General features: G+C 32.9%; 1 long non-coding RNA gene across 5 annotated transcripts; it reads left to right on the top strand.

Annotated features, from left to right (window-relative positions):
- The first annotated feature begins 384 nt into the window (after positions 1-384).
- Positions 385-2,154, top strand: LOC110230952. 5 transcript variants are annotated; one of them, XR_002334039.1, is made up of 4 exons: positions 387-827; positions 924-983; positions 1,196-1,795; positions 1,906-2,154. It is a non-coding gene; the product is annotated as an uncharacterized LOC110230952 (long non-coding RNA). The 5 variants fall into 5 exon arrangements; XR_002334040.1 differs by having other exon boundaries at positions 392-827; positions 1,483-1,795; XR_002334038.1 differs by having other exon boundaries at positions 385-827; positions 924-1,795.
- The last annotated feature ends 14,017 nt before the right edge of the window (positions 2,155-16,171 follow it).

Raw genomic sequence — 16,171 nt, 5'->3', positions numbered from 1 at the left:
AAATAGTTTAGGGTTTAGGGTTTAGGATTTAGGGTTTAGGGTTTAGTTTTAGGGTTTTAAATAGTAGCTAATATTAATGATATAAAGTATACTATTATAACATAAATGAATTCTTTCATTTTATTAATTATAACATCATTAATGTGTTTCAACAATATGATTTACACAATAAGAAGATTAGTGTACATGTATTCTAAGGCAATCATATGTGTTACCTTCAAATTTCTAAAAACGTTGCAAAATATATTTTTTTTAATTGTGAAAAAATTATATAATCATGTAAATAACTCATAAACATATTAATTCTTCAATATATAATTTTTAAAAAATTATATAAATAGTTAAAACACATTTTTATGTCTATAAACAAAATTAGCCAATCATCATGTTTCACTCAGATTGCTGATGTGGCGAGATCTCAGCCATTCATCGGATCTAATACATGATCAATTTACCTAAACCAATCAATAAGTAATACTCGGATACATGACGTGGCGAAATCTCATCCTTTCATAAGGCTTTGGCGGCTGTTGTTTAATGAAATCTCATCCGTTCATCGCCCAACAAAGGCTTTGGCGTCTGCTCTCTTCATCCTTTCATCTTTTCATCGCCTCGACTGAGAACAAAATTCAGAACAAAATTAATTCAGATTAGGTCTTCTCTTGGCTGATCTCAGGAAAAAATTAATTCAGATTAGGTCATCACCTTTCAGCACATACTTCTTCTCTTCTTCTTGTTTTCATCACATATTCTCAATTCTCAATTCTTTTTTCCTCTCCTCCATTACGATTTACGAGAATCTCTCTGCTTTAGCTTCTCACTCCACTGTAAGTTTCGTTTCTTCTGAGTTTAACATTAGTCTCTCAATTTGTCAACGCAATGGTTTTCTCTCATTACCTAGTCGACTTCTTCTTCTCCACCAGCGATACATCGAAGACGTTTCACCACCACCTTGGCGAGCCTCTTTTGATGTTGGTTCTCAGGTGAGTTAATTCTGGATTTTTAGGGTTTACATTGAAATTTGAATCACAAGTTTTAGCTTCTAAGAGCATGAAACGGATCTGCTTGTGTTAAGAGTTAAATTTTGTGAGTAAACTTTATTCTGGTAATGTTTTGCTTCTTCGAGTATTTTTTATTTGTTTTGTGTTTGCTATTCCTCTAGTAATTATGTCACTAATTGAGTTTCATGTTATAGTCAATCGCCCACCACCTGTTCGATTAAATGCCTCAATGGGTTTATTGTCTTGAAGCTGTTTTAAAACAGAGCATATGGAAGATATTTTAGGATTGTTGTTCAGATATATTAAGCATTTACATCAATCTGGTTTTTTGTCTATGATTCAATGAGAATTTAAACTCATTTTGATCCTTGACAAACTTCAGAACTACATAACTAGTAATCCTTTTCTGTTGTTTTCTATTGTATGATTTGATTGCGTGACCACATTGCTTAGCTTATCTTATTTGAAAATTTTCAAACAGGAAAGACATCTATGATGTGTGTGTTGAACTTGTTGATTATGAAGAGGTAATGGTTGATTCCCTACAGTGATAGCTCTGAGTGGGTATTGGAGTTTAAAGTTGTCTTATTTGATATCTCTTAGGTTTGTATATTTTGCAGCTTCCTTATTCTCAGGTTATTATAGTGCATCCCATGTATTTTATCACAGTGAGAAAAAAGCTTGTTAATGGATCATATCATACATTGCACGGTGTTCAAGGGCCTTACTGCACCTGTAAAAGAAAGTGAAGAAAGAAATCAAAGAGCTCGCCAAGAAGATCAACGATCTTTGTGGTATGTGCACACTCTATATTTTAATCTGCAAGTTATGCACTTAGTCTAGAATGATCGCACTGTTTAATCTGCAAGTTATGCACTCAACTTTTTAAGTTGACTAATTATAGCTTGAAGCAACTGTAAAAGAAGACAAGGAATGGCGTTGGCTGTTAAATGGTATGAGTTGGAGATCTACTAGAGCTGCCTCGGTTTCTTTATGACTTGGTTTGGTGAAGAAATGTACTTGTGTTTTTTTCTTTATGACTTGGTTGGTGATTCAAGCCTTCTTTGTATCTTTTGGGTATTTGATAGAATGATTCTTTGTAAAATGTATGTTTTATATAATATTAATTTTATTTATGAATCAATTTGCAATCTATGTTTTGTGCAATATAGGTTTCAAATAATTGAAATATAGCACATAATAATATACATTACAGCAGCATTAACAAGCATTAACAAAATGTCACGAAACAATATCCACCGGCACATATAATGTGTTATCATTACAAGTTAGACATCACAAAATGTTTGCTATAAAAACAAACATAATAGCACGAGTGAAGCGCTAGTTAATAATATCCACCAGCACATATAGTGTGTTATCATTACAAGTTACACAGCACGAAATATTTGTTATTAAAAATAACATAATAGCAAAAATAAAGCGCTAGTTAAGAATATTAAATAGCTGAGTAATAGCGCTATAATAGGTCAATTTACAATAGCGCGTAAAAACTGCTACGGTAGGGGGGGTCTACCGTAGCTCCTCATTATACAGCGTTTGTAGTTTCGCTACGAAATCCTTTTAGTAGCAGTTTTCGTGTGTTACCGATGCTCATTTTTCTTGTAGTGTACCTAAGATCAATTGCAAGTTAGCTATTCAAGCAATATGCATTAAGAACAAACCTAGAACGAAGAACAAAGATGACCTAAATATATATCTAAGAAACCCTAGAAAACAGATCCATGAATCCCCTTTGAAACCCTTATACCCAACAAGTAAACTACTCACACATACTCAAAGAACACAACATCATATGAATAAGAAATTGTATAAAAGAGTATGAGTATAGAAAAAGGGTTTAGAAAGCTTCTCTGGAAATCCAGTTTAGGATTCTTCTTCCTTGAACAAGTAGAGAACAGAGAAAAGAGATGAAGAGAAAGGTTGGTGATGATCGGCGGCATCAACGGCGGCAATGGAGGCAAATGGTGGTGAGGGAGCTTCGACGGCTTCTCTGGTCGTTTCTCTAGGAGGCTTCTGGTGATAGGGTCGAAGACACACCCTAATTAGGGTTAATAACTTGTATTTATAGGCCTCGGGAAGTAACAAGTCGGTTTAGTGTTTTATCGGCAAAACTACCTAGTTTCGATAAGTGCAGGGACGAGGAGGCTTAGCCCGATCACGAGGATCCATAACCGTGCTCCACAAGAGGCCTCAGCCCGGTCACGTGGTATTGTGACCGGTGGCAACAAGGGTTCCACCACCGATCGCACGCTTTGCGACTGGTCTCTAACAGGCTGACTTCAATCGGTTGTACCTTCTGTTTTGCAGCTGGGATTGAGTTGATTCTTCCTCCATTGTAATCTTGACTCTTCCAGCTTTCCATAGAGTCTAAGATCTCCAATTTTTTTTCATGGGAAGGTCTCCAACGGACGCCTAACTTCTGGATCTTCGAACCTGTCCTGAAACGGGTTTTGCTTGTCTTTTGGTCCGTTTTGCTTGTAAACTCCTAAAACCTTCTTGACTTCATAAACACTTGATCTCCTATTTAGCCTTGAAATCACACCAAACACTTCCTAAAACATAAGAAAACAAAACAAATAAACAATAACAAATATGGGCGAAAATCCCATGTTATCACGGGTCATAAACTTTAAACCCCAAAAATTCAAACTCAACATGACCCGAAGCTAAATCCGAACAAGTACTTGAATATACCCGAAATATAAGTACAGTCACATATACATGTTGAAACTATCCCGCCAATTTTTTAACACACGCTCACGTGTAATCTCAAAGTCCTAATCCATAAGTACCGAAATTGATAAGCCATAATTCGCTAGTAGACTTTTTGAAAATGAGAAACAAACTCTCAAAATTATCATGATTTTACAGAAAAAAAAAACATGACAAACTTTATGGCTTTTATAACTTTCACAAAAACACCGAAGACACTTCCAGCTAATTGAATGCTTTTACAACATATGTTAATGTTAACAACCAAAAATGTCTGTGTTAAGGCCATTTACACTGAAAACTCTATTCCATCAAGCAACAAGTATCCCAATAATGAGATCTGAACATCACTCTCTCAATATTGAATCATAATCAATATTTTCCAATTGAAGCCCAATTAAGAGTTTACATGTTTTCCTTTGACATAATTTATAACTTGCCTGTATAAGAAAAAACAAGCACTCAAATGAATCCTATACTATTATTTGGGGAGTACACTTTATAAGATACCCTTAACTAACCTTCTCTTTTGTAAAAAATTACTTAAGAATGCCATTAGTAATAAAATTTTATAGAGTAAATTAATTCAACTCATTAAGGATAAAAAAGTCAAATACTATTTTATACAATTTAATTAATTTAATTTAATTATAAAAACGAAAATCTATTATTAATTTCTTTTAAAAAATGACCAATCGAAATGAACATATAAGATTTGATATCTAACTTACCATATTAATTTGTTATTAATCATTATACTCCACATCTCATCTTTAAATGATTTTATTTCTATAAATAAATAAATCAGTATATCATCTATATAATAAACAAAAAGTAAATTTTTTTCCGCATATACCAAGATTTGAATTTTTAAAAACGAATATAAATTATTCAATGTATGAAAGAACAAAATTTAACGGGTCAAAAATTCATATTTGAGTAATATATTCTTTTTTTTTTAATATCATCAAACTTAATAGATCAAAAATTTATGAAGTATAAATACTCTAATTTGATTTTTTGAAACAAATATTTATAATAGGCGGCGGGTTGAATATAATATATTATATGCTGAAATGAGTTATGATCCTTATAACTATTTGAATATTTATATTTAATTTCATATCATTTTTTTTAAAATTCATAATTTTACATACTACGATAAAATGGTTTTAAAGATTTTAATTTGGAATATTTTAAAAAAGTTTAATTTAATATATTAAGGAATATCATAAATATTTAATAGATTAAAAAGATAAAAAAAAATTATAAATACAATAATTTGATTTTCTAAAAAGATATGTTTAAAATATTTATAGTAGGCGGCGGGTTAAATGTAATGTATTATATGGTAGAAAGTTATGATCCTTATAACAGACAGCATTTTAAGATTTATGATGAGATGAGTTAAATAAGGTTTGACACTTCTAAATATTTAAAAATTTGATTCTGCAAGCATTTTGAAAATAATAAATAATAGATTGTGCCGCAATATTTTCATAGAGATTGTAAAATGAAAATATAGACTCCACACACAGATTGAATTTGGTATTATTATATACCAAATATATGTTCATAACATATTTGATTATGTGAATAATTGGTAAATTCCGTAATTAGCTCAAACAAATCTCTAATTGAATTTGGTATTACAGTACGGATTGAATTTCATTTATTACAAAATCTAATTGAATTTGGTACTACAGTACGGATTGAATTTCATTTATTAACATAAAGATAATACTCTAAACTCGACATTTACTATAGTAGGCCAGTACTGGAAAAGAGAAGATTTGATAGCTTTTCATTCAGGTAACTTTCACCACTAATTATAACTTCTTTTTGTATTTTAGATATTCTAATGATTTTGTGCAGTTCAAAACTAACTAATTATGCATTTAGGAATTAAATTTTATTATTTCTATCATATGCAGGTTTTGAACATCATAGCAGTGCTTAAACGATAACACAGAAGAAAAGTCATTAATAGTTTCATGAATAAGAGTTGGAAACAAACTCATTGCAAATTTGTTTAATTCTTTAGAGTTCGATAGAAACTTTTATATTATATAAACTTTTCTATAAATCTGCTTAATTTTTAAATTCATTGAACATTTATTTTATTATTAATCAAATGCATCAAATCAACATGTTTTGAAAAGCTTAATGAGTTATGTTTTGAAAAGCTTAATGAGTTATGTATCGGGTACTAACCTTTATAGTCATGTTTCAACAGAGGTAATTGCATGCCGTCTGATAATTCTTGGTTAGATTGTCTTCATTAGATTGATTTACTCTTACTCCATATACATGTCTGTACCAAAAACCTGCAGATCATTTTATATTCAGATTATAGATGTACTTTATAAAGCTTGATCCTAATTTGATATCAGTTTCGGAATCTGATAAAAGTTTAAGATTGCAAATCATATAGTTTATAATCTATATCTAAAACAATGCAAATATACAGTCATAAGATTAGATCAAACAAAGATTTGGCAGAGCCATTCATTATTTCATTGGACGATTTCAAAATTGTCTGTATAATTTGTTGAATTTCTTACAACATAACGATTCAATCACTAATCAATTGAAGAACTAAATTCATCGATTTGTATAAGATATCCGATTAAATTTGAGAATTTGGTGTACCTTTAAGTCGAATTTCCAATTCCACTGCTCCGGAACACAATCGATGAACTAATTGAATTCCTTCTTCAATTCCGAAATTGTTTGAGACTAATGAAATTGCATGATTTATCATTCTTTCATCTGAAGTAAGAAGAATTGACAGAGAAATCGTCGGGTGATGTTTATTATAATAATTCCGATTTCTCCTCCATTGTCAGCAATCGAAATCGAAGCAGAAGCATATTCTTGATTATGGTTTTTTTTAAGACATCGTCGACAGATTGTTTTTTTTAGACATTATTTTCTGTTTCCTTTAAATTATTTATGCTATTATTAAAAATCAAACCAAAGCAACTTAATTAAAGATTGGGCCTATTGTTAAAATTCAACCCAAATTGGCCCAAAAAATAAACTCTCACAAACTAATAATACAATAAAAATAAATAAATGTTGCATAAGTTAATTATTAAATTTTCTAAGTAAATTATTTAAACATACAAACAAACCATACAATTTTATTTAGACTCTCAACATTTCTATATACACTAAAATATTATCTCCTCTTATATTATGAAAACATTTTTCCCAACTAAGTAATATAATACAACATTTAATACTATTTAGAAATAAAATTAATCATGCTATGAAATAAATTTTATAAATTTGACTTTATTCTGTTATTTGCTTTTTAATACAAAATTTATATTTTAATTTTATAAAAAAAATTTCACATCCGTACTATAGCACGGGTTATGATCTAGTACATTTTAAAATGCAACGAATTCCTAAAATTACTATTCCAGCAATTCTTAAATTATTATTCCACCAATTCCTCATGTTCAAATGATGTAACATCATTTCTATTACACCAAAATTCTACCCATTCTACAAGTATTCCTCAAATTATAGTTTATCATTTACCGCCCTAATAGTTTTAAAAGTCATTTAATGATAAATTATTTTTGAATACAAGTCTATTAATATGTTATAGTCATTAAAACTTGAAGAAAAGAAAAAAGAAAACAATGTAATGATAAATAGGCAAAATATAAGTAAATTAAAAGCAAAATATAAGCAAATATAAGAAATAACATATATATGTGTGGCATATATAAGAAAAAACACACACTATATATATATATATATATATATATATATATATATATATATATATATATATATATATATATATATATATATATTTAAGTGTGTGTATATATCAAGAAGAAAATTTATGTTTACGATTACTTAATTTTAGTTCGCCATTTTGTTGTTCCGGTTCAATAATCTAATTAAAAATGGCATTAATAAGCCAAACAAACAAGTTATGTTAAGTTAGGAATGAATGGATGTTTGGAAAATTAAGTTATTAATTAATCAAGAAACGTTGGTGGATTAATTAATTGGTCCAAATTGTTTCTAGTGGATGTTTGATAGACTGTTTCCCTCTAGATAGTGTCAGGACAATAAACATGTTACTTTTACCTTATAAAAATAGGTGATTGTGATTGGTTTTGGGTTTAATAGATTGTTTTTATTCTTAGTAACTATTTAACAAATCGGATTTGTCGATTGCAAACTAATGAGATACTATAATTGATTATGTAAAAGCCATTCATTCATCATAAACCATCTTTTTACAACAAAAATTTATACAGTAAATAAATGATAATACAAAAAGCTACAAATAAAAAAGAGAGAAGGTAAGCCAAGTGCCATGGGAACCGCTTCTCAACGAGTGAGCCTAAACCATGGTCACCAGTACTAGAAGAAATAGGTCTTCCAATCTTCTATATTCACATCCTTGATGTTGTAAGTGGTAGCACTGAGGATTGGTTGTTCTTCTGTCCAACTTTTGGATTGGGATTGACTGGAGACTGTTGTTGTTATCAATAACCTCCAAGTTGCAAAAATAGCTGATTTTCCCAAAGCCTTCATCAGGGAAATGGCCAGGATCCACATGGGTCATTTCCCTAAATGCTGCGTGTTCAGAATTTCATCCCCTCACTGTGCGTAAGTTGCGTGATCAGCAAGTGTTGTAAATATCTTCGATGGCTAGTATCTTAACTACTATGTTGTTGAACCCTAAACTTAGCCACTAGTTTCTTGATTTTCGATCTTGTATTTAATTTTTAATTAGTTAAAAATGATATATATATATATATACACATATACATATATATATATATATATATATATATATATATATATATATTTTCAACTTTTCATTATAACAAACTTAAGATACATCGTTCCATGATATTACAAGGCCCAAATTGTTTAACCTAGCAAACTTAGCTAACCGATCTGCAACATTGTTTACAACACGAGGAACTTTAAAGAAACTAACTTGATTATAAGATTGTGCTAAGTACTGGATATCTTGGAGATGTGTCGAAATAGAGGAGTACTCCCAGCACTGTTGTTGTTGAGTATCTGATAGGACGTTAATGTTTTGGAAAAGGACTGAATTATCGCCACAGAACGTAACACGATGATACCCTAACCTCTTCAGATGTACCATGGCCATTCTTAACGCTTCAGCTTCAACTTCAATAGGAGTACCCAACGGGCTAATAGATGCCATACCTCTAAGAACAAATTTTGCATTTTTGTTGTAGAGTACCCATCCAATACCTGTACGGTTAGCCAGAGAGATCCATGAACCATCCACGAAGCAACAATAATCACAAGCCATGTTGATGACATTTCTAAAAACAGAGCATGGCTTTAAACTTTCTTTAACAATGTGATGGCTATGAACTGAATCTACTCGTGGCTTCTCCACTTTTAGCTTTAAGCTTTCTTTTCATTGTTGTTGGTCTAAGATAGCCTTATTTATGGTATCTGGAATAGACCATTTCTTACTGTTAAATACCAACTCATTTCTCATTTTCCAGATACGCCAACCAATAAAAGGGAATAAACTCACATCCTTTTGTTAGTTTTTATTTAGGCTATTTAACACACCCATGTTCTGAGTAAAAGAGTTTGTAATAAGAAATGCACCTGAGTATAATGGAATTGGAGCATGCTCCCAAATCTCCTTACTGATTCTACATTGGAAAAGAAGGTGATTCAATGTTTCAGGATGCTCCCCACATCTTTGACATGTATCATCACTAATTAAGGAGTCTTTTCTTCTTCAAATTTTTCTGCAGTTGGCAAGGCATTGTGAGGAGTCCCAGGCTAGTATGCCACTCAATGGAGAAAATGAATCCGGCATGCCATTTTGTAATCTGAATGCCACTGTAAATGTGATATTCCCAAATTACCCTTAATGAAATATCAGACGATTGGTACAACTAAGAGATGATAGTACAACTAAGAGATAATAGTACAACTGGTACAGATAGTATAACTGAGAGATAATAGGAGAACTGGTACAAATGGTACAAATGAAAGATAATAGTATAATTGGTACAAATGGTATAACTATAAATCGGTACAACTGGTACAAATAGTTATGGACAACTGGTACAAATGGTTCTACTGAAACAAAGCAATTTGTAATTCTAAACCCTAATTCTAAACTCTAGCGCCGTCACACTCAATAATTTGTCTCTTCTTGCTTTGTTCACTATCGTTGTCGCCGATTATCACCATCACCCTTCCTCGTCGAAGTTTGTGGACCGTCTTCTCTCACCAAACGATTGTGCACTACAAATGACGAAAGCACGAAGAGAAATCCATGGAGAAGAATCTTGAAGAGAGATCCATGATTTTTAAATCTCAGAAATCCATGGAGAAGAAGCATGAAGAGAGATCCGATCTATAAAGAAGTGCGAAGAGAGATCCATGAAGAAGAAAAGATCTAGAGTTTTATTGATGATGATGATGGAGAAAAAGAGAATGAAAGATCTAAAAAACCCAGAAAAAGTAAAGAAGGAGAAGAAAAATAAGAGGAGGCGTGAAAGAAGAAGAAGAAGAAGAGTAGTTATGTTATTGGATTGATAAAAGTAAGGGTAAGTATACGTAATAATTAGATTAGGGTAAGGGTTTTTTGTCTTTTCATATTTATTTGATTTAAATTAATTTTTTCACGAAATTAAAATTAGATAGGTGGCATTCTAGGTTTTATTTTCTCACATAGTGGCTTTCTAGCCATTGTTTCCATTGTGAGCTGATCTCCACCAGAAATGTTTAATTTTTGTTGGGACATTTTGCTTCCGTATACTTGCAAAGATATGCTGAGGGGTGGCTGAATTAATAGATGGAAAATTTAGAGAACTTTGAGATAACTTACGCAGTAAATTGTACTCTGATTTGATAGAGTACATTCCATCTTTGGTATGCAGCCAATTGATAGTGTCTTTTGCCCTTGTAATAGAAGGTCTGAGATGCTTTATATGAGAAATATCTTGAGGGTCAATAAGTTGCTCAAGAAGACTAACATTCCAATTACCCTAGATTAACCAATCACTAACTCTCATATGAAGATAGATACACATTCCAGGACCAGAAGCTGGTCTAGGTGGGTCTAAAGATAACCAATGATCATGCCAGACATTAATATTTTTACCATTCCCAACCATATATCTAAATCCATATGAGAGAAGTTTAGTACCTTGTGTGATACTTTTCCAGGCGTAGCTAGATTGTTTCTTAACTCTTGCCTCAAAAAGCGTATGCATAGGATAGTACTTGGACTTGAAAACCCTAGCCATTAGTGAATGAGGCGGATTTAGCATTCTCCAGCTCTACTTTGCTAATAGAGCCACGTTGAAATCTTTTAAATCCCTTATGGCCAGACCTCCTAATTTCTTAGGGTCATTTAGTTTCCTCCAAGCAACCCATGGAATCTTATGTTTGTCTTTGGAACTTGACCACCAAAATCTTCTTATCGCACTTGTAATTTGATTAATTATTCTCATGGGTAGCAAGAAACATGACATACTGTACGTAGGAATGGCTGTAAGGATTGACTTGAGTAGCACTTCCTTCCCTGCAGGTGATAGAAATTTGTTATACCAACTATCCACTTTCAGATCAATCCTTTGAGCAAGATATGAGAAAGCATAAGTTTTATTCCTTCCCACAAATTCAGGCAAGCCTAAATATCTTCCAAAAACCTTCTGTCTTATGAATTCCCAGAATCTGAGTAATTCGGTGTTTTTCTGTAGATCCCAGCCCTTTACCAAAAGCAATGGCAGATTTATTCTCATGGGTAGCAAGAAATATGATATATATATAATCACAAGAAAAATGTAAATATACATAATTACTTTCTATATTAAAATATTATAATAAAGAAAAAAGAAAACAAGATATATCGAAATAAAAGAAATGTAATCTTAAAAAAAACATATGGAATCTTTGTAACTAAAATTAAAATTAAACCCAAACTTTACTTAATCTATGCAATATTAATAAACCCATATAGCATAGATTTCGAAATATTAACAAACGAATATAATAGTCGAGCTTATTAAAAATCTTGGAAGAAGTTATGACCACAACATAAGCCTTAGCACAAGCAGGCATTTCTCTTGTTTCCAAAACATGGAAGAGAGTACGAAAGCCCTGAGAGGAGGATTCTCAAACCCTAGTTTCTGGGTATTCTCAGAATCAACGGATCTAGTTCTATCCCTAGAAGCTTCCGCTTCATCATTTGGTATTTGGTTTTGGGTAAAACCTACTCAGCTTGAAGAGGATGATGATATGACTAAACTACTGTACCTTCTTTAAAGAGGCCAGGTAAACGCACTGAAAATATTATAGTTTGGTAATAATTGATATTTGGAAAGTATTATAGTTTGGTATGTGTATAACTAGATTTATAGTTTGTTGGAAATTGATATTAGATTCATTAAGATGATTTCTATGATTAAAATTAGTCAAGTGTTGTAACAGGCCTCCGAGGCCGAGCTCTAAGTCAAGATCATACTTGCATGAATCGGCTTATCAATGATATGGATGAGATGGAAATAAGAGTAATGATCCAGTTGATGTGTACGACCATTCCTTTCACACCAAATATGGTATTGTGGTCTTTAATTTTTTTTGTTCGTTTATAACCAGTTAATCAAGTTTTTTTAAAATTGTCATTTTTAATACTTTTTTTTTTAATGACAAAGGTTCTGGACGTAGGTCCGTACATCCACTCAGACCAGAAACAAGAGTATTTAATATGTTTTTTTCTTGGATATTATTCCAATTAAGCTATTGACACTCGGTTAAACTGTCATTTTGAAAAACAACCACTATGTTTTGTGCTATATATAAAAAATTCTTGAGGTATTCATGACTTAGTTTTCTTGAAATAAAGCTCTCTTTCTAGGCTTCTTTGAATGCAACGACATGGAAATAAGAGTCTACGACCATTCCTTCACACCAAATATGGTATCCATGGCTTGAAATCATTACCGAATGAAGAGTATAGTCAATGCGATTGTGCCTGCATGATTACAAGCTCCGGATCATATCCTCCGAGAGTCCGGTGTAATGCGTTGTTGAAGAAGGGGTTCACTTCTTAAGTTTTCGTCCATTACTTAATAAATGCCTAATTTTATCAGCAACAAATAAAAAATAGTAATGACTAACAGATTTTACCAAAATATTTTCCAAGCTTTAAAAAATTATATAGGCACTACAATGGACACACATGAAAGTGCAAAATAGTGGAAAATAAAAAACAGTGATCTACTACCATATAGTATATTTTAAATTAATATTTATTTTTTTTCTTTGGATTTTACGTCGTTGATTGTTTTGCCAGAGCTTTAAGTGCTTCTTAAAATTTTAGATAGATAGGGTATTTAGGCCTTAAGGGTATTTGGCCTTTAAAAGATAGGGTTTTCAATGACTTTTGTCAAGCATGTAACACGACTTAATTCCAAATTAATTAATAGTGAAAGCACTATAGAATCAGAACTAAACCTAAATGAAATTAAACACCTCTATTTTTTTTTTCCAACTAAATTCATTCCATTATATCGAAGTTATGATGTTAGAGTCATACAAGACTACATAACCTAAGTTATTACACAAACAACTATGTGCGCCATCTTCTGGAAAAAGTACAAAAAATAAGATTCACGATGCGTTCTGGTCGAAAACGCCTTACTCGCTAACGAAAACACATATTCGTAATATTTATTCGACCCTTTTGCTCTTGTACGATTCGTTTGCCTTTCTTTTTCTTGAGGCAGATTCTGAATCGTATAAGTAAAACCCATTACACTTGATACTAGTCTTGGAAGTACGACTATCTGATGCCAATTAGTCCGCATCAGTGTCTTTAAAAATATCATAAACCTTAACCTGACTTCAATATAAACAATCAACACTATCTTCCTCTTCCCCACAAAATCAGCATTTCCAATTCTCCTTCCGAACATTCCAATAAAGATATGGCCACCTTCTTTCATCCACAGAGAAAAATACAGAGGATACCTCAAAAAAATAGAGGATACCTCAAAATATGGACCTTTGATTGCATTTGTTTCTCCATAGGAATTCCACTTCAATCTTATTCTTGCATTTTTTTCTTTATTAGACAACATGAGCCACCATTGTGTGTTTACGAACCGTATGGCACTTTCATAGGAGAAAAAAAGATAGCATCACTATCAGACCCCTATTCCATGGCCAATTCGGTTTAAATCGACATTTTTCCCGACGAGAAAATAGCAAAACACAACCACCGCTGGAATTTACCGATGGAAGACAAACACCGGGCATGGACTGCACCGGACAGACACCAACAACATGACGACGCCAATATCGACGTGCTTTTGCTGGAAAAATTTACTCCGTAAGAGAGAAGACACCGTGAACAAGCCGAAATAACCTCTTTATCTTTCTACCCAATTGTTCGGTGAAACTTAATGAAATCACCAGTGACAGGATCTGATAATTATGAGAGAAGCGGCTGATTGACGGAAGGAAACATCTATGGAATTTTTCACTAAAAACGAAATTGATGGCAAAGGAGACATCGAGGGAAAATTTAGTTAATGTGGAAAGAAATTGACAAAGGAAACAAGAAGATCCGGCGGAGCCGCCGGAAAGGCAAAAATCCGATTGAGAAACTTTGGTAACTGTTCGTTGGGCTATCGCAATTGAGAAACTTTGGTAACTGTTCGTTGGTAACGTTAATTATATAAATATCGTTTTGACTTTTCATATTTAAATCAATAATGTCATTTAAAAATAAAATAATAATATGCGTCTAGGTAGAAGCCTAGAACACACTCTACATGTTAGTATTGTTAATTTTTTTTATTTAATTTTTTTTTTCTCATAATATTCAATCACAGAACGAATTCTTTGGCTAATGGACCAACAAAATCACATGGGTTATAAAATAAAGAAACCCAAATCGGAACCCTAGGAAAAAAATGTGACATCCGTCCCGCCACAAAGGATGGGACGGTATGTTATTCATCCGGTTATGCCAAAACGTTTTTTTTTCTCTAAAATTTACCAAAGAACAAACTTCAACCGCAACTCATGAAACTTACTAACCTCGAAAAAGATCAACTCTGTCCACTGGACATACAGTATTCACGTTCCAAACATAAACAACAACCATTACTTAGCATAGATTCAGAAGGTCTATCAATCAAACAAACATACGTTCGTCTTGCTCAGATATTTTACTTTCATTTTTAGTTTTAAGTAGCTTTAACTTGTGGATACTCGAGCCTCTTTTAAATCATGTCTACTCAAGCCTACTTATGGAAGACCACAGTCTGTAGCTCGATCCTTCCCCTTATTGCTCGTCAGCGGTTAATGACTTGTATATGAACCCGTCGGTCCATTACAATCCAGCCTCCTCGAGTATCCTTCACATACTCTTTAGTTTTCTCTTTTCATATATATATGCTTAATCCGGCAGGTGGATCGATCGATCCCAGGCTACTGACATGTGACGAGCTGCAACCAGTGAAGGAGCGATCGATCGATCTCAAGCCCAGATCGATTGATCCGGAGAAAATTATAGAGACATCAGCCACTAACGGTCGATCCCGGCACCGGGATCGATCGATCCAGCATCTAGCTCGTCCGGTGTTCATATTACGGGGTCCAAAGGTAATTAAAAGACTTCAGATACTGCTTTGGAGGAAAGGGAGAGTCAATTAGGGGAAGATAATTTGACTGGTAGAGGGATTAAAGTTAGACAAAGCGAACGGAAAAGAAAACCTCCGGCTCATCTAAGTGATTATGTACTACATACTACACGTTGCTCCGTTGAACAACCCACACTCTCACCGGCACCCACTCAATCAGCGTCCTCTTCTCCAAGTACGGTTCTCTATCCAATTGCTAATTATGTGAGTTGTGACCGATTTTCTGTTTCACAAAAAGCTTTTCTTGCGGATATTACTGCTATTTCGGTTCCTAAGTCATATTCGGAAGCCGTTAAAGATAAGAAATGGTGCAATGCGATGTCTGGATAGGTGAATGCTTTGGAAGCAAATGATACTTGGGATATTACTGATCTTCCACCAGGAAAGAAAGCTATTGGCAGTCATTGGATATTTACTATCAAGTAAGTCGAATGGGGAAATTGAGCGTTACAAGGCTCGTCTGGTGGCCATGGGTAAGAAACAAGTTGAAGGTTTAGATTTTGATGAGACATTTGCTCCGGTCGTGAAGACTACAACTATCCGAGAATTTCTTAAAATTACAGCTGTCAAAGGATGGGAGGCATCAGATGGATGTTCATAATGCGTTTCTACATGGGGATCTTGAGGAGGAGGTTTATATGAGATTACCTGCAGGATTCGTTTCTCAAGATAAATCAAAAGTTTGTCCGCTGAAGAAATCTCTATATGGCATGCGTCAAGCCCCACGAT

This window comes from Arabidopsis lyrata (genome assembly GCF_000004255.2).
Source record: "Arabidopsis lyrata subsp. lyrata unplaced genomic scaffold ARALYscaffold_2, whole genome shotgun sequence".
Taxonomy (NCBI): Eukaryota; Viridiplantae; Streptophyta; class Magnoliopsida; order Brassicales; family Brassicaceae; genus Arabidopsis; species Arabidopsis lyrata.
This window is presented reverse-complemented; position numbering and strand designations above follow the sequence as displayed.